Here is a 19,677-nt window from a genome sequence, read left to right as displayed (position 1 = left end):
ATTGCATGCCACAAACAGAAACAGAAACAGAAACAGACCATAGCCAACACATTTTTGTGTGCTAGGCATTAACCAGCCAACTAGCCAAACTATGTTAACTAATAGAGCCTACCCAAATGTGACCTCATAAGCTATTGACCTACTAACCCCAGCAGCAGCAGTAGCAACAGAAACCCCAGCCGCAAAGTAATGACCTCAAGCGAAATGTCAACTAATCGCATATGGATTTCAGCAGTCCACAACGGAAGTAGCCAACGCTGTTCTATGTTGTGTCGTGGGTCTTTCGGGCGGAACTGGATCGCTGTCAGTCCGAGGGAGCCCAAACAAGTGTTAAGCGTAGTTTTGGGAGCAGGTGCTATGATTGGATTAATAAACTTTCGAAGGCGTGTTCCCGGGCATAAACAATGAACATGAAATTGGAATTATCAAATATATTTAATCAACTAAATGCAAAAACATAACTATTCCAAATAATTATCTTAAATGTAAAAGGCCACATGCCGTTTATTTATTTTTAATGTCAGTGATTCGCTCAATCTAAATTTATTTTCATATCCACAACGCAACAGTTGTCAACGCAGCAAGGCAATGCAAGAGTACAATAGTAGGTGTGACATATAAACCTTAATACCGTGCACATAGCAAATGTCACACACACGCGCAGACCCCCAACTGGGCGCACGTTGCGTATGTGTAATAATTGCTGGTCAATGCACTGCGCACACTCGCTCCCTCATCTTGAAAAGCAACGGTACACAAACTTGACTACTAAAACAATTTTAATAACTTCCGTTCTACAAACACTTTTCGATTCACGTCCTCTTGCTCTCCCCCCTCTTCCATCCAGTTATTTGCTGCTCCCTCTCTGCCGAGGTGACTGCACAAAGACAATAGATGTGAACGTGTAACAGGGCGGACTTTGACAGTTGGCGACTTTTGCTGCTGCTGCTGTTGGGGGCCATTAAACTCGCAGAAAAAAATACCAACTGCAGCAGTCTAATGGCCGATAGTTGGCAGCAAAAGAAAGTAGTCGCCAAATCTAGGGACAAAGGGGAGCAAGAATTTTGCTTTATTAAGCGCAATTGGCATGGCGAGGAAAATGCAACGGAAACCTGCATAAAATTGAACTACTGTTGCTCCAACGAAGTTTGCAGTTGTTGTCGGAAAATGACAATTAGCTTCGGTGTTGTTGAGATTCTCCCTCTCATTTACCAGTTGACTGCATTTCTCTTTCTCTCTTTACTCTTACTAACCAATATAAAATATAAAGACGGAAGTCTTTAAAGTTGATTGAGTAATATCTGTAAGTATCTTTAACTGTATAGCATCGGTATCTTTACTTTGTCTATGTAATTGTATTTGTATTTGTTTTGTTTTCGTATCGCATCTATGCTGGCAGCTGCTGCTCAAACGTATTGCCAATTTTGTTAATAGCTCTGATGATAATGTCTGGCAACGTCTGTTGTCTCTGTTCGTCTCAACGCTGAGCAGGAAGCAAATGAAACTGTTGCAAAGCGCATCGATCATTTTTCGCCAGCGGCCTACTTAGCTCAGTTCAGATACTGTAGAGGGGAATTTAAATGAAAGATTTTATGTAGGCGAAGCAGGGAAAACTTTGCAAACGATCGCAGTTTTTCTTTTTGGGTGTGGCTTTCTGGAGGAGGCTCAGCTAATGTTTATATTTCTATTTTTATACATTTTCGGTATATTCATTTGGTTTATTTTCAGAATAATAATGCACAGTATATTGGTTTACCAACCTTCGACATTTATTTTTATTTTTTCAGTATATTAATTTTGTATATTTCCAGAATTATACTCCGCAGTATATCGGTGTACAAAATATAGTCGTAGGTATTTATTATTATTTTTCAGTATATTAATTCGGTATATTTGTACATATTCTCGAGCGAGATAGTATATTTATGTGTTTTTAGTATATTAATTTGAGATATTTTAAAAAACACTGATTTGCCCTAATTGAAAATTTAGTACTTGTTTTGTTTAAAATCGATGAATCGAAAAGTCTGCGACATTTTCCTATCAGTCCGACTTCAAACTGAGCTCACACTTCGGCAAACCGAACTCTGTGATCTTCATACAACAATTGTCGCAATCATAGGGGTATCATAAAGAAACTATAACTACGCTAATTGCGTTGATCGTGCCTCTTCAAGTTCGAGATACGCACACACACACACTCACACAGTAGCAATAATTGCTTCAATTATTTTCATATTATTATGTGTTAAAATGCTTTTTGTTCAGTTTATTTATTTCGCAGTCTAACCCGCCGCAGCCTCCCAACATCCTCCTCACATCAATTCATTATGCCGCCACAAACTGCGTCCGTCTCTCTGTCTGTCTCTGTCCGCTTGTCTGTCACCGAGTCTGGTCTCTGCCCATTCGGGGACTGCTGCTCGCTAAAGTGTGCTCATGTTCATTAACGCCAAAGTTGAGGCAATTGTCGCCGTGGCCGTCGTCGTTGTCGTTGTTGTCTGTCGTCTGTCCGCTGTAATCTGAGCGTCGAGCATCTTTCCGCTTTCCTCTGCTGCTCCATCTCTATGGCCAACAATTGCCAGCATATTCCATGGCTCATTGTAAAGCGAATCGTCCCATGCTTGGCATCTGATTTTCTATACCCTATGCTCAAATAGTTGTTACACAGATACACAAGAGTTGCGAGACCGATTTCCGATTATATAAATCACATTGCGAATGGTAACTAATGGGTATTTTATTAGTCGTGTTGCTTTGTCAGCTGCAGCATTCTCACTTTTTATTAATAGTTGCTTGATATGTTGGTTGTTGTAGCTGGCTTTTTTGGTTTTGTTTTCTTTAGTTTGTCAGCTGTCAGCAGATTTTTTCGGGCATGGAAAGTGTGACATTTTGATTAGTTGATATTTTTTCTGCTTTTTTTGCTGTTACTGCTTGTGATTGAACTTGAGGCGCTTGTGGGTTAATGAACGTCAAGGTTGAGCAGAGAATGCTTATTAAATTGAATAATTGGGGAAGTTGGAAAGTCGGTAAAAATGGGAGGGAAGCGAACTGAAAACTGAATACAATTTGAAAGCTAAATCTTTGCGCTTCTGTTCTTTACTCTCAGCACTTGCCACACTCTGTCAACCATGATTGATCAATCCCTGTACGTGTGTAATTGATATGTCTAAAGATGATGCCCACAAGCTGCGTTTTGTAGCGCCGCTTTGTGGTCGATTAGTTACTCGACTCAACTTACATACCATGTGTTTTTGCTTGCCTGTTGCTAGTTTCCCTTTGCCTCGATTCCCACTTGATTTCCACTTCATACATCGTTCCCAGTAACGATTCTGTAAGTCTGAAACCGCAGGCGCACCCAATTGACAGCTGATTGACTGACAGTTGTTTGTCAGTTTTTTGACAATTAGGCGGCAAAGTGAAATTGCTTTCGATTTCGATACGATACAACAGCAACAAGAACAACAACAAAGGAATACTGCTAGACTCAAAAGAACAATAGAATATATACAGAAAAAGACGAATGCCCCATGATTGCCTTGAACAAAATTGATTGGGAAATTATAAATCAGAATGGTATTTTTACACAATATTTACTATTTTTAGATGCGAGTACTATATATACACGATTCTTTTTGGGCACGGAGAAAGCGACGACCTAAAACACAGAATAAACTGAGACTGTGGGTTGCTTCCATACACTTCCATACGATTGGGGAATAATGACTAAATTAAATGTTCAGTATGACATTCAATGTTTTTCTATGATTTTCAACTTCCACAATTCCGTAAGAGTATATCGAATTCGGATATTTAAATTTAGCATTGTGGGGAAGCTCTTATTTCTTGAATTTCTTCGATGTCGTGAGTTTTATTTTGGTTGCGGAAAATTGATAGAATGCTGTCAGAAATTGGGTCACCAGCGAGTCACTTGACATGTGAATGCCGAATTTTGTTGTGTTTTCGCCATTTGAATAATATATGAAACTAATTAGAGGTTGCGCAAAATATATATTTTCTAATGAAATTATCAAGTGGACCCCGCATCAACGTTCATCGTGATCTCTATTTCTAATAAGAGCTCTCCATAAATTGTTTATCATAAGCCACAGATCGTTTTGATGTTGCCCAATTTCTTTATTGCCATTATGATAGCTTTTTTAAATGTTTGATGTTCTAATTTCGTGAGCTCAGCAGGCACCCACAAAAAAAGAGAATAAAAAGAAGAGATCCGAATTCATTTATTATGTACATTTTTTTATTTTTATATTTTGATACGTTTTTTTCGATGTCATACTGTGCGATCAGCTCAACATATCAATTGATAATATGTTGATGTCTCGGTGTTTTCATATTTGGTTATTACTATTAACTGCTAATTTTCACAGCTTGTGTTTTGATCTTTGAATATGGAAACTTTATACATATATCAGGTTGCAAAATCTTTGCAAGTTCAGCGAACTTTCTAACCGTTTTATAACAACAGGGTTTTTAGGTGTGATGATCATTTCTCATGAACTCGCAGATCTAACATTTATGATATTCGAATGAAATATGTACTATAATTTTGTATGAAATTCTTTATGATCTAAGCGTGTTTACAAGTGGATTTATGAGGTAACAAACATAACCATTGACGTTGTTATTAATTGCAGCATAAATAAATTGCCTGAAGAAATAAACTAATTTAAAGTGACGACCTTGCTTAGTCGTTGAACACGATTTAACTGTGGAGAAGTAAGCACTTTAGTTTTTGGATGTTACTCAACAGTTTTGCAAAATTTACATCACCTGACAGTCGCTGCAAAGTACAGTTACAAATTGCTTTGCTAAATTGCAGGCATAAACCAAACTTTAGCTCAAGTTGCAGCTTAATCGACATTTCTCACTCCCACAAAAACGCATCGATTACCCACCAACCACCCGGCAAAAGCAAAAGCAAAGGCAGCAGCTGAAACAGCAGGAGCTTTGAGTGCCACCACCAGCCATCATCAACATCTAAAGCAGAAACCACAAATTGCAAACCACGCAAAACCCATTCACTGTGCACTCGATGCATAAAGCCCAAACCCCAAAACCCCGAAACCATCCTCCATTGCATTTGGCAGCATCAAAAACGTTAACTAAAAACACAAAAATCCATTTGGCAAGCACCTAAAAAGCTGCTTCTCAAGTGGCTAAAAAAGCATATACCATATACTGCAAAACATTGTTGGATTTTGGCTGCATTTCAGGTTGGACAAGTGTTTTATTACACAGCCTTGCTAAAATCCAAAGCGAAGACAACAAAAGGAATCTTCAGAGCGAAATAAAAAGCGAAAAACACAATTTTATGTTCCCTTGAGTTGTGCTTTTCATAAATATTTGCGCCATTAAAAATGTTTTTTATTGTGATTTTTATGCCATCATATTTATATGGCTCAACCGATGTTTGATTTTTGTAGGCTTTGTTTTTTTAAATTGGCCCAATTTTTTCTACATTGAGGGTGGGCAGGGTCAGAACAAGCAAATTTCTTTGTTTACCCCAACAGTGATTTTTATGGGAAGATTATTAAAAAAATATTGACCCAATTTGTTATCTTTATGGACTGAACTTTACCTATGAATACTGTCGTAATACTTCAGCTGCACTTTCCGCACCCTTCCCCCCTTAGATCTATTGTAAACGTAAACGTTAGACACAACTTAGTCAAGGCCGTAACAAATCCCATTCACTCGTCTTACTCATTTTTGAGTTTTTTTTGTATTTGTTTGCAAGTATGTTGCCAACTCAGCGAATTGCAAAATTGCGAAAATTCGATTTGAAATTTTTGGTTTGCTGGTAATTTTCTTAGGCACAGACAATACACAATACACAAATTGAAATTGAAATTGAACACATTTATCGCATCTCTTCAGGCAAAACAAACAATAAATTGGCAATCATCATGAAAAGTACGTATAAAAAACTCAAATCTAAAAACCCCACGAAGCGCAAAGCAATTAGACATGCAATACTCGAAAGTACTCGTAATGTCAAATTTGTAATTAAAACTAAACTCGATTTCCATTTAGCGAATTGTAAATTGTAATTTAGTGAGATGTTTCCACCAAGTCAAGCAGCTGTCGAGTTAAATCAACAACTTGCAAAATTAACTTTGATAGCAATTATAAAAGTTTTATTGAACAGATTGAACGTTTCGTGACAATCAATAATTCTATAAAGTTCAACTATTATGTCAATTAAATGGTAGCAAATACAACAGGCACTGAATATCACAGTGCTACAAATATTAAAGAAAATATATGTATGCAAATTAGAACAAATTCAAGTTCTCTTTACACTGAGTTCTCTTTACTATTACACCAAAAATAAAATAGGAAGCGTAACTTTAAAGTTAGGTTTTCGGAACATACAATAGTAACTAAGGTATTTAAAATTCATGAAAACTTGGTTGCGATCAGATACAAATTGTAGAAGTTATTTAAGAGAAACTTTTGTATGGAAAAAACCCATACTACAAACGGATCTTAGATACTTTGGCCGAAAATCTGGTATATTTTGTAGTCTATAGTATATTTTGAATGTAATACCAAATATAGACTTCGGTTATTTTAGTATTTTCGGTATATTTGTCCAGCTTCTTTTCTTGTTTATTACTTATTTAGTTTGGCTTTGCAAAATGACAATTTATTTTGGAATTTTTATAGTATTTTTTCTAAATTAACATAACATATTTTACACAGATTTATATTTCTAACTTTTACAAACATTTTATGTTTAGTTGCTTCTTTCATACCATTTATTTAAATGGAAGTTAGCTATTGTTCAATTGCTTTACATCCATTCCAGTTCACTTGCTTTGAACAAGTGAAAATCTCACACTCAAATACAAATCAAATCTTATAGTCAAGTTGACATTCATATAAGATTCATAGATGCAAAACTACACGCTTTAACTTTAAACGATAGAGACAGGCCATATATCAGCTGTGGAGCAAACTGCAGACAAACTGTCAGCCATCTCTCGTCGAGTGTTTCTCCCCCCTCGAGCCGTCTGCTCAGCCCAGTTTTTGTTATGGACAATCTAAAAGCAAATGCCGACATAGAGGCGCAAAAGACGAAAATCGTAAATAAAAATGTCACATGAATTTCCATAAGAAAGCACGAAAAGTCAACTGAAAGTGGAAGTTGCTTTTGAACAAGACAAAAGAGCGCAAATACAAAATGGTCAAATAGGCTGTCTGTTAACGCTTTAAGAGACCATTTTATGCAACTTGGAAATGATATTAATGAATTACTAAATGGAATCGTGTGGGCACCAAACTGCAGTCGGACTCTTTTTGTGGCAACAACAGCAACTGGCAGCTGGCAACAACTACAACTACAATAAAAAAAGAAAAAGGTAATTGGGCAGCCGCGGAACTGAGGCACAACATTGTCGTGTCGTGTGGTTTGCTGTTTGGGTGTTTGAGAGTTGGAATCAAAGCCAAGACAGATAAACCCTAACACGTTTTGACCGCAAAGTAAAGAGTCTGGACTTTGTATTGAAGTTGAAACTTGCTAAACTGGCTTTTAAAAACATTGCTGCTGCGGCTATGGCTGCAGATGCTGATGTTGCTGCTTCTTTCATATGCGACTGCGGAGGTTGCCTTCAAGTGTTGCAGGTTTCTGTGAAGATCATGGTCCAAGCCAACAACAACAAGTTGTTGTTACTCTCCTTGTGGCCATGGCTCTGACTGTCTCTGTTACTCTTCTCGTTGTTGTTGTCGCCAAATACGCATGCCTCCTTGTTGTTGTTGTTGTTGTTATTGTTGCTGTTGCGAGCACTTAAATGCTGATTGTTAAGGTTAATGCACTTGAGTTCGTTGTCGCTTCTTTGCGCACCAAACTTGGTTTAACCGAAATTTACGATCAACTCCGATCGCCTCAAGGATTTGCCATTTAACGACTATGCACCAATAAATGCACGCAAAGCGTAATTAAAACTCTATCTATGACAAATTTCATATCATCAAAAATATTCGGTAAACAGTTTTCACTTTAACAAATAGCAAGCGTAAAACTAAAATATTACGCATACGCAACGCTGCACAGCGTTTTGCTGTAAGTATGCACATACATATTTTTTGACATGATGTGCATTGCGCTGGCACTTTCACTTGTTTTGGAGCCTGCCTAATTAAAGAGACATATTATTTAACAAGCAGCAATTTGGCCAAAGGAAAAGTTGTTAAGACAACAGATTTCCAGATTTTTTTTAATAGTTTTAACAGCGAAAATATGACGGTAAATACTAGTTAGAGGGCACAACTAAATAAAATTCAAGCCACCTGCTTTTTAAGCATTATAAGATTGTCGAATTTTCAAGAAAACTCAAATTTACATTTATTAATACTAGCTATAAAGCTTTGCTGCTTTATGTAGTTAAAATGTTTATATTTCAGAGTTTACACATTTTTTATAACCCAAACATTTTTACTAGAATTCATAATTATTTACAATGCCCAGCTAATTGTATACTTAATTGGTTTCAACTTGTTGAACAATTGAGTATTAATCCATTTTTTATGCCACACATGTTTCTTTGTAAACATTTTGGTGAATACCAAAAAGAACTTCCTTCATTCCTCTCTGCTACGCAAAAATTTTCCATTCGGTTTTGTTTTTTGCATAAATTTCGCATGATTTTCGTTGTGTTTATGTTATCCACACGTTTTTTTTCTTTCTCTGCCTCTTGTTAACTTTGGTTTTTGGCAACATCAAGAAGTACGACGACTATACAAATTTGGGGAGGCCGTTGGTTGCCTTTAAAATGGGTCAGTGTTGTCAGCTTTTGATGATTTGGGTCAAATGTGCGTTGCATACAGACGAAAGAATAAATCATAATTATTATCATTCGCATGGCAATAAAAGCCACAGCACAAAACACACACTTCAAGAGGAAGTTGTTAATTAATGCTCACAAGAATATGAGGCAGAAAGCAGAATAAGTTGAGAAACAAAAAAAAAGAGTTGGAAAATGTTTACGGGTTCTGCTTGTGGCTGGCTTTTTAATTAAAAACTTGTAGGTTGAATTTTTGGTTGGCTTCTTATGGTTTTTTTTATGCACGAGCAATTCGAGAAGTCGCTGAGGTCAACGGTAGGCTTGACCCTAGAAAGTGTCTAACAACAGCTAAGCATTTAAACTAGTATTTGTAATACATACGCTTCATTAGATTAATCACAATACTCGAATTTTACATTTTATATTTACCTGAAATGAAAAGAAATACAAGTTAGTAAAGGAAAATTTGTAATTTGTATTTAAAGTCTTTAACCTATTTGCCCAACTAAGAACTATTTATGTTGAGGAACTTTTTTAAATATCATTTCCTTCAACTCAACATCTCCCGCTTGACACTTTTCGTAGCCGAATTCTATTGATTGTCCGCAATTTCCAACTTCCGATTGCCTGCCTCCTGCCTTGTTTTTCTGGCTTCTAGCTGACAGTTTGTCTGGGCGTCTGTCTTTTGAGTCTGGCCGCATAACTTACACACACACACACACACACACCACACCTCACAATCTCTTAACCGGGCTAAACAGAGCGCACTGCCGGCATTTTAAGGGCAGCCAGGGTCGTTGTGGCTATTAATACTCTTAACTTGTTCGCTTTTTGCATTCAGTTTAGTTTTTCATTTTGTCATTTTCCTTCGTTTGTTTTTTTTTGTTTTGTTTGTTTCGGTGGCACGCAATAAATTTGTATGTTTTCTGTCCAACTTGCGTTGACAGCTGTCGCCGATTGTCGAGTGCAGAAAGTATCTTACAGATTGCCAAAGAGTGCCTCGCACAATTCCCATTCAAATTGATTTCCCCACAATAATATACGTATATGTTATCCGTAATCCTTTATCATTGGCAATACATGAATATACCAAATAAAGCTTTTGGTATATTTTAGTATATATTTTCGGTATATTTGTCGAGCACACTCGACTGTAGCTTTCTTTATTGTTTTTTACTGAATTAGTTTTGTATTTTTTAAATTAACATAACTTATTTTTACCCCGATTTATATTTCTGATTTGCTAAAATATTCTGAAATTGCTTTGCATTTTTTTTGTCGTGTGCAGAAAGTATCTTACAGATTGTCAAAGAGTGCCTCGCACAATTCGCATTCAAATTGATTTCCCCAGAATAATATACGTATATTTTATCCGTAATCCTTTATCCGATTGTCATTGGCAATACGTCAATATACCAAATATAGCTTTTGGTATATTATAGTAAATATTTTCGGTAGCTTTCTTTATTGTTTTTTACTGATTTAGTTTTGTCTTTTTTTAATTAACATAACTTATTTTTACCCCAATTGCAATTGCTTTGCCTCCATTCCCCTTCGTCATGTGCAGAAAGTATCTTAAAGATTACCAAAGAGTGTCTCACACAGTTTGCATTCAAATTGATTCCCCTGAATAACACAAATACATACATATGTTATCCGTTATCCGATTGACGATAGCAATACCGTTTTTCCCATTTGTAATGTAATTTTCACTTTTCTTTCATTTAACAGCCACGCCCATTTCCCATAGACACATAACTCTGATTGATGTATTGCTGCGCTGCTTGATACCTAATCAATTATTAATTTACGGTGTCCATCAGTCAAGTTGCCAACTTACATCATAACCACATAGAGTTCCAATATCATGTGCATTAATTACTGCTTGCAGTTGCATCAGTTAAGCAGTCAACGAACCATCGAACCAATCAAGCAAACGCAGCTCCATTTCCAGTTCGGCAGACAATATGAGAAACACGTTGAACTCTCTTTGAAAATTTCACCCAATTTCCTATCAATTGGCTATTCAACAACAAAATCAGCTTTTAATATATAATAGAGAGCAGCGAAAACGAGAAAACAAAACAAGATGACAGTTGATAAAGAAGAAAGATAGTGTAGTTTTGCAGTTACACAACAGCAACGACCGAGAGATACCGCGTACTTTTGCACATTTTAATATTTGGAAGATTTGTAATCTCTTTTTTTTGTTTCTAAATGGAGTTAAAACTGTCTGTCACAATTTGATAATTACACTTGGTTAACAATATACCTCATATATGAAATATATGAATATAAATGTTGATTACACTCGTTCAACACAATAGAGCGTAGTGCATACCCCATTTACTCAATGAAAAGGGTATTGTAAAAAGTTAAAACTGGGTGCTTTTGATTTAACAACTGCCTGCAGCAGCAGCAACGGCTTTGTTGGACAGCGTAATCAACTTTTTTGCTGCTTTAGCTGTTGTCTGCCGTTGGCCGTTGGCCACTGACCATTGACCAGCACCTCGACAACGAGGCTACGACATCGACATCGACATCCACATCCACATCAGCAGCTTCGATAGCCTCTTGGAGGCGCTGCTTAATCATAGTGGAGCAGCAGCCGAGTCTTCAGTCAAGTAGGAGGCGCACTTTACTTGGCCAGGGGCAATTTGTGTATAGTTGTTGTTGCTTCTTTCTATTGGCAATCAGTGCAAAGCATTTGTCGCGTCTCTAACAATTCCTTCATCCCCTTCTCCTTATCATCGTCATCATCATCATCATCGTAAGCGTAATCGTAATCGTTATCCAGTTTCATTTGGCTCGCTGTCAATTTTTGTTGTCTATTGGCTCTGACCTACGATAAATTTCGCTGCGCGCTTGATTATAGACTCTCTCGAGAGACTCGCATCTTATCGAGCCATGCATAATTTTCAGTCTTGCGAGTCTCTTTCGAGTCTTCAGGCTGTGGGCAAATCGAGCGAAAGGTCTGCGGTCTGCTGCCTACGATCTGTTATGGTTTTTGTAGGTCGTTCGGGGTTGTTGATTTCAATGGTAATTTATGAGATCCCCGACCAAAAAACGATTTAAATTTCAAATGTCAATTGGATACGAAATGTTTGCCGGACCTTTCGACGACACGAAGTTTTACAGAGACAACAAAAAAACGGTGGCACAAACGTCGAATATATTTGCATACTACTTATACAGTTTAGTTTTTGGTAAACATCTTAAACTCCTCATAGATTAAGTTGCTTTTGGTAAAAACCGATGAATTTGCATTTCCAAGAGAGTGTAAGAACAATCTATTACTCATTACCTATGGAATCGATTTTGTGAGATTTCTTCTGATTCTCTTTAATTAATTCGCTTTTCATCGATTTCGTAAATTGACTAATTTCGCTGAATTTCTCAATCTGCCACTTACGCTTCCTAATTATAATTCTTCGAATCGAAAAAAAAGCACATAAAATGCAGCCACATGTGTATTCTTTTTTGGCCAGCTCAAGAGCAATTGATAAACAAAATTTTGTGGCCAAAAAGTTTTCCCTTTTTTGTAGTTGTTGTTGTTGTTGTTCGATTGCTACCTGTTGGCTGGTGATGCATAAGTAAATAAATAGTCAAATAGTCGAGAAGCAAGAGAAGAAGAACAGATCGTGGCGCAAGATCATCGAGATCGAGTGTGCCAGACGTGGTCCGAGGCCGACCCAGTGACCAAGTTATGTTAGCCAGGTCGACTGAGGTGGGCACCAAAGAGAAAGGAACTCGGCATTCGGCGGCAATTGCCCCCGAAAGAATTTATGAGATTTTTCGTTGAACGTTGTCTGTTAGTGTGTGTGTGTGTTTGTGTGCTCAATATATAATGAAAGATCGTTCAGGGGAGCAGACAGATAGCAACTAGAACGGCAAATGGGAACAGTTGTTGTTCGTTGTATCGCCTAGTATTGGTATGCAGTGGCGCCCCCTGGCGGCTGAATTGTCATTGCTAACTGAAAATGAAAAGCGCATGCGCGAACGAGTTTTACAAGCGTGAGTTTTATTTTTTCATGTTTTTTTTCCCCTCTTGCGAGTGAAATCGATATCGAGAGTATCGTCTCTAGAGTGTTACTCATTGTGGAGAGAGGGGGAAGATGGAGAAGTAGAGGAGGGGGTTTGCCATACCAAATCGCGCTTATAATTTGCTTTGTTTTCACAGTGAAATTGCAAAAAAAACGTCTGTCGAACATCTTCACTTTGCTCATATCTTGCGTCTAATTAACGCTTCTTCGACTCTGCCTGCTTTCCAATTGTCTGACTATTGAGTTGTTTCCACTCTCGTCCCAAATGGTACTCGCTCCTCTCTTATGGTTCACATCGACATCGACATCATCCACATCCACATCCAAGTCCCCAGCCCCCAGCACACTCTTCCTGGCATTCCTCCCCGAAAATGAAATCAAACGAAATCTTTCACGCGCCAATTCCTCGCATAGTTTACGCTGCTTAATCAGCACGTAAATGTTTGATTTTTATTTTTAGCCAAAATAAAACAATGTTAACTGAAAAGGCTGCAATATGGCACACACATACACACACGACTTTATACACGCAACACACACACGCAATTAAGGATTGTATAATGAAAACTTGGCGCATTGAATTTATTTTGTTGGCAAATTCTATTTGCCACGTGCCTCAGAGTTAAAAGCATAACAAAATCATCGATATATACAAGTAATATATATTCACGTATTAAAGAAGCAAACCAATTCCAGATATGAATATTATGATCATCGTAAGATTAAAGAGATATCTCGAAAAATAATTCGCATGCTGTTCTGACGCAATTGAAATGAAATTGTATTGAGCTATTACATAACTAAAATTATTGTATTTGAATCGATCATGCCTTAAGGTATTTCTATTAATGAAGAAATATTGCAGAATAGTATTTATTTCTAAGTTTATCGAATTTCAAAAGTTTGTGCATATCAATTATTTGTTAACTGTTAAATTTTTGCCACATAAGTATTTCGATATTTGAAGATTCAACACATTCTCAGTTTCAAAAGATGAAAGTTCTAATGTTCTTGTCTCTGACTTGCCAATTAAAATGTCCCGCGAATATGTATTTTTTTATGCATTTTTAACTGAAAAACCATTTGAAAATTTTGTGGAAACATAATTTGATGTCGTTGATTAGTGCCTGAAGGCGTAATACTCGTAAAACACGGTTTACTTTTAATGGCGTCGCAAAAAAAAGAAAAAAAAAACTAACAAAAAATGTATGACATGGACTGACTGTGGAGAAATTTCATTGCACATTGAGCATAAACATTAAAAAGAGGCAGGCAAACATAAAGAATACCACAGCACAAGCAGGAAAACTAATTAACATTCCCTGGTATTAAGAATGGGAGAGATTCTAGTCTATTCTCTGGACCCCTCTAGTCTATGAAATATGTGGCAGGCGGTCAGCCACAGCTGGAGATGGGAGTTGGAGTTTTCGACTGCATATAGAGCGGTTAAGTGGCTCCACTCCAAACGCGTCACGCTTTAACGGCTCTCTGACAAACCGCCGCCGCCATCGCCTCCGCCTCACCACCAACCCGACACTCCCTACTATGCGGTGCCGTCATTCCAGGGCATTCCAATAGAGTGCACAGAGTCCAATTGGAAGGGAGCCGTCACTTTGCATCTATGCAAGTTGTAGTTGTAGTTGTTTCTCTTGTTTTTATTATTGTGTTGTCGACCCTTTGACAACTTCTCGTTGTTATTGTTTTTGTTGCTGCTGTGCTGTGCTGTGGTGTTCTATGCGGTGCTTCGTGCTTCATTCGGTTTGTTTTGTTTTGTTTTTCTATCGGAAGTTGTTTTGTTAATTTATGACTTTTTCAAATGGAATTATGTCTACCCTCTACAGGAAATGCAATTAGTTTTTTTTCTTTTTAGTTTTTTTCCGGGGTTCTGCACTTCGACTTTGCTTTTTGTTGTTGTTGTTGTTGATGTTTTAGAGTTTTGTCAATTGTCGGATGTTTTCCTGCTCTCACAGAGTTTGTCCCGAGTGCATGTGTGTGCGTGTGTGTGACCGATATTTGACCTACATGTTTTTATATGTTGCGAGATGTTTTCAGCGTCTCTTAAACATTTTTATGACACATTTGACAAATTAGTTGAAAATTTACTACTTGACGTGCGGATAGATGAAGAGTGGCATGCAATTGATGTTACAGCTTAGACAAATGAAAAGAACATGTGCTCAGCATGGTGTGAATGAACTAATGACTGACAATCTATGACTAGCAATTCTTGTCAATTACTGTTAGATAGTTGATGGAGTTTAGAATAGATACGAGCACTACTATTCATTTAAAAATGAAGCCAAGTTTTTTTTAGGAAAGTGTTAATTAGGTTAAAATATACTAAACTAATATACTAAAACGTGATATTATGCAACATGAATATACCGAAGAAATACTAAAATATACTAAAAGCAATATTTAGTATAACGAGGTGTAGCTACATCGATTCGACTGTTGCAGCCGACCAACAATATATATTCTTTATGGGAAATATACTAAACTAATATACTCAAATGTGGTATTATACAAAATAAATATACCGAAGAAATACTAAAATATACCAAAAGCTATATTTGGTATAAAGAGGTTCGATTTGACTGTTGCAGCTGACCAACAATATATATTTTTTATGGAATCGGACAACCCATCCTCTAAATTAATATACTAAAATGAGGTATTATACAAAATCAATATACCAAAGAAATACTAAAATATACCAAAAGCTATATTTAGTATATCGAGGTGAAGCTATATCGATTTGACTTTTGCAGTTGACTAACAATATAATATATTCTTGTGAATGGGTAAAAAAAAAACAAACTCAACTTCCTTCGTAATACCTTAATCATATTAAAGTCAGAGCACAATCGCAACCTTTGTATTGCTGAACAACGCAAATTCTTCTGCAGCGTCATAATGCTTCTATGATACGATTAAAATTTACCAAAACAAAATTCACATCAGCCAATGCCTCGTTTAGAGAGTCAACGTCCCGTTTCGATGATGGTTCAACAAATTTGCGTGTTTTTTCTTCTTTGGAGTTCTTGTCAGCGTATGTGGCGTTAACTTTGAATATGTTTTGACTTTGTATTTGAATATCAATTTGCGATTTCCTGTTCAATGTGCAAACAATACGCGAGTGAATTGACAGCAAAGTGTGATTGATATATTTATATAATAATTTATGCATTGAAATTGAGATTTATCCACGTTTTTCATATCTGATAAGCTTGACTAAATATTTATGGGATATACAATATATTTTATCAAAACCTTGACCACCTTGGCAGACCTTCAGTGGCTTTGCAGCGTCATCTGTCGCTATTAGCTAACACTTACGATTACGTGTTTTTTTGTTGTCGTTTATTTATATATGTATGCAGTAAGATTCCCCCTTTCTGCCCGCCCGACCACACAGTCCCTTGGATCCGTTAGTCAACATAAATGAAGTGTCTTGGCGATTCTATATAGAATTACGTGGGGCACATTCACAGACGCCACGCCGTTTGGTTTGCATTTCGTAATCTCTCAGACAAAGACGGCGATAAAGATGTCGTCTATTCTAACATGTTGAAAGGCAACCAACGGGTGGAGAAGGGGTTTCTGGTGAGGGAGAGGCAAAGAGGGAGAGAAGTGCAATCTGCCTGCTGCCAGTCTTTTGTTTTGTGTGTCAGTCTAAGAATACACAGACATACATCCATTGTTTCGCTGCATTTTAATTGTGAATTTCAGTTGTGAGCATTCGCAATCTCAAGATACGCGTACTCGTATTCGTATTCGTATTCGCATTCACATTGGTATTTGTATTCATAGTATCTATGCCAAATAGTCGTGCAGTCCCACATATGTCGAACGGTTTGAATGAATGCCCAAGCTATATGCAGTTTGCAGACTCTTAAATTGGAATACTGTTTTAGTAGTGTAAAAAGTCTATTAGACATTTTTGAATACAGTATTTATTTGAAGCAATTGAGAATTCTCAATCAAAAGTAATGTTTAAATTAAAGATATATCATTTTAAATGTATATGCAAAAATTAAATGATTTTTCAATGCATTACTTATTCTAAAACATTCTGATATTTTCTTGAAATACTTTCGCGCACATCGAACTATCGATAGTACTATCGGCACTATCGACACTTGAGCATAATCTTTTATTTTGGGTAAAATAAAAACAATATCGATGACCAAGCTAATCGATTGGTTAATGGCCAACAATCAAATACTATCGATTGTGCAGAATATCGATAGTACTCCACCTGACTTTAAACCAATAAATTCCTTCGACTAGAGCATCTAAATGTTACGCTCGCACAGGCATCATTATACTGCTCTTATGTGATATCTTTAGCTTACTATAATTGTTGCTACGTGTATTTGAAGAAGAAAAAAATAAAACTTTTCTAACTTGAAGGTAATTGTTGCTTATTTGCCTGTCTCTCTATCTATCTATCTGTTTGTCCGTCTATCTTGCCGCATGGTCATTGTATAATGTCAATTACTTGTGATTTACGACAGTTTAATGATAGACGCTGGCTGAGTTCGTCTTGGACTTATAAGAAGCGCTGCTAACAATTTACATGATGCGAGCTTTGCATGTGATGAATGCGATAAGTTCTTGCTGCCCAGTGTTGCATGTAATTGGCTCGTAAAACTTTTTCCCAGTGTTCGTTTTTTTTTTCGGTTTTTTGTTTTGTTTGTTGTATCCAATTACAATATGTGCATATGTGCATTCGATGGACCCCAGCGAAAAAGGGACGCCCCAACTTGAACCATAAAATGTCAACAACTTTCCACATGCCACATACCACAGTGCGATGATTGTTCACATTGTTGAATGTGACGTAATCGATGCATGCAGCCAAAGAAAGAAAAAACGATAATTTCAAGTTAAGTACTTGCTTATTCAGTGGACAAGCTGCACAGGTGTCTTGCCTTCTATTCCAATCACACTAAATAACAATTAGCCATATGTGGAAACTCTTTTATTTTTGCAGCTCTTTTTCTCATCTATTTCATCTTTTAGATATTTCATTATGTTTTTTGTGTGTTTCGATTTGGCAATCGATTTTTTTTTTTTGGGGGAATGCCAAATGTTGTTTTGAGTCAGCGATCGAAGGTGACAATGGGTTGATAACAGACTTGAATTAATGCATCAGCATTTAAATAAATGTTTAAAATACTGATAAATCTAATATAATACTTATATATTATAGGTGATAATTGGGTGTTTAAGATACTCTGTGATCAATAGCTTAATAATCCTTAGTAATTTTCTATAATTATTAATCAAAATGTACTTCTTTAATAATACCGAGGTAATTAAAATCTTTCATAATAATAATACTGTCAAAGTTAACAACAAAAACTATAAATTTGTTGAACTTCCAGTAAAAAAAATGATTTATAAATAAATTTTCCAGTCTCTGTCGCTGCTAAACAACTTTAAGCTGGCTTATTCATTTTAGAGACATGTTCTTTCATTTTTTGCCCATTGTTCAACTATTTCTTTTGAGTCACCGCACTAATAATTCAACAGGTTCTGCTTTAAACATTTTGTGGCCGCTTGTTTTGGTTCTAAACAGCAACTGGAACCTGACAATCTAAACCGACCACGACCACGACCACCAACCGACTACCGAAAGGGAAACGAACTCATTGAAATTCTTGACAAGCTACGCACGCGAATTGGGTAAAAGAATAAAAACGAAACGAAACGAACTCAAGTGTGGAGAAAGAATATGAAAACATGTCAGTTAAGGGGGCCCATCTGGTTGGGCTATAGGTCGAGTTATCGTCGCTTCATTCGGTCTCTCTTTCTATTTCCCCCAAATAAATGTCAATATACCATACGCTGCGGGTGTCAAGAGTTTTCTAGGCGCTTATCGGATTGTTTCAAGACCAATAAGGCGGCGCAAAGTGGAAAATTCGCTAAACTAATAAGCCAGGCCAATGTGTCTATTTGGGGTTGCAGAGGGGGGAAGGGAAAACGCTGTGCACAGTGGGTGAGCAATAAAGCTTCGTATTGTGAGGAATGCAAAAAAGTTTTAATTAGAAAAAAAAGCAAAACAAAAAATAATAAAAGCTTATGCATGAATATGAAAAGTTTTTCCTTAGTTTGGATGCTGTTGAAAAAGCGAACAATGCCACAGCATCGGCGCATCAGCAGCGTTGTCGTTAAGCCAAACAAAAGCCCGGCTCAATGACAACAACAGCCATGTGGCAACTGTAGTTGCAGCAAGGGGCAGCCATAGAAAAGTATCTGTGAAGTTGCAAACGGCGAACAGGCGAATGGCAAACAATAACTTGACACATATTGGAGTACCCGGAGTATTTATCATACAGGAAGCACTCTTGTCGTCGTCGCCGTCGTCGTCGTTGTCAAGTGCATTACACTTTTAGCATGCCAAAGCAAGCAGCTTCTGTCCGTCGTAGCCTCGCAGGCAAGTTGAATGAACCAAACCAAACCACTCTGCGCCTTTCTCCTACATTCTCATTCTCATGCATTGCCGAACTCCGTTTATGGCTGATTAGGGAGTTGCTCCCTTGCAACTGGGACAACAACTGAATATTGACTCACACATGCAACGACAATATCTAAAGTCAATACACTGATAAACAGTCGGTCCAACTGTCAATCACATTCGTAATGCATTTTGCATTGAAATTTGTTTATCTTTTGTCGGTATTTATGAAAGAATTTACGATGCAACGTTTTGCTGTGGGTGCAAGTTGAGGACGCATTGCAACATTGTCGCTGCTATCAATTATGGTGCTCAGGCTGAGAAGTCAGTAGGTCAGTGGAGCAGTCAACTGATTACATTCAGA

At 37.0% G+C, this 19,677-nt stretch overlaps 1 protein-coding gene across 2 annotated transcripts in view; it reads right to left on the bottom strand.

Annotated features, from left to right (window-relative positions):
• The window catches only part of LOC132798668 (dual specificity tyrosine-phosphorylation-regulated kinase 2), a 62,465-nt gene that overhangs the window by 21,304 nt on the left and 21,484 nt on the right, over nucleotides 1-19,677 (bottom strand). The gene's annotated exons all lie outside the window — the stretch shown is intronic.

Source organism: Drosophila nasuta, chromosome 2L (assembly GCF_023558535.2).
Source record: "Drosophila nasuta strain 15112-1781.00 chromosome 2L, ASM2355853v1, whole genome shotgun sequence".
NCBI classification, from domain to species: Eukaryota; Metazoa; Arthropoda; class Insecta; order Diptera; family Drosophilidae; genus Drosophila; species Drosophila nasuta.
Note: the sequence above shows the minus strand (reverse complement) of the source record. Positions and strands in the feature narration are given on the sequence as shown.